Genomic DNA, 256 nt, shown 5'->3' on the forward strand with positions numbered 1-256 from the left:
TTTCAAGCCCTGTACTGTAACTCTCATGCTTCTGGCTGTAAACATATTCCTGTAGAATAGCATTACACGTGACTTTTCTTTGTTTTGATATCTGCATTATACATCGGCCATCGGCAGCTCCGCTCTCTAAATATCGGCGTCGGCCATTAAAAAAGCCCGTAATGGTCGACCACTGCTACAGAGAATCCTAAAATCACATTTTTCAAAATGATGGCACAATTGAACTTATGCTGACACCCAGGAATGATCGGAAAAA

At 41.4% G+C, this 256-nt stretch overlaps 1 protein-coding gene across 1 annotated transcript in view; it reads right to left on the reverse strand.

Annotated features, from left to right (window-relative positions):
- The window catches only part of si:dkey-204f11.64 (uncharacterized protein LOC100537752 homolog), a 3140-nt gene that overhangs the window by 665 nt on the left and 2219 nt on the right, over window positions 1-256 (reverse strand). The gene's annotated exons all lie outside the window — the stretch shown is intronic.

This window comes from Morone saxatilis, unplaced genomic scaffold (assembly GCF_004916995.1).
Source record: "Morone saxatilis isolate NCDOM2014 unplaced genomic scaffold, NCSU_SB_2.0 Contig14, whole genome shotgun sequence".
NCBI lineage: Eukaryota > Metazoa > Chordata > Actinopteri > Moronidae > Morone > Morone saxatilis.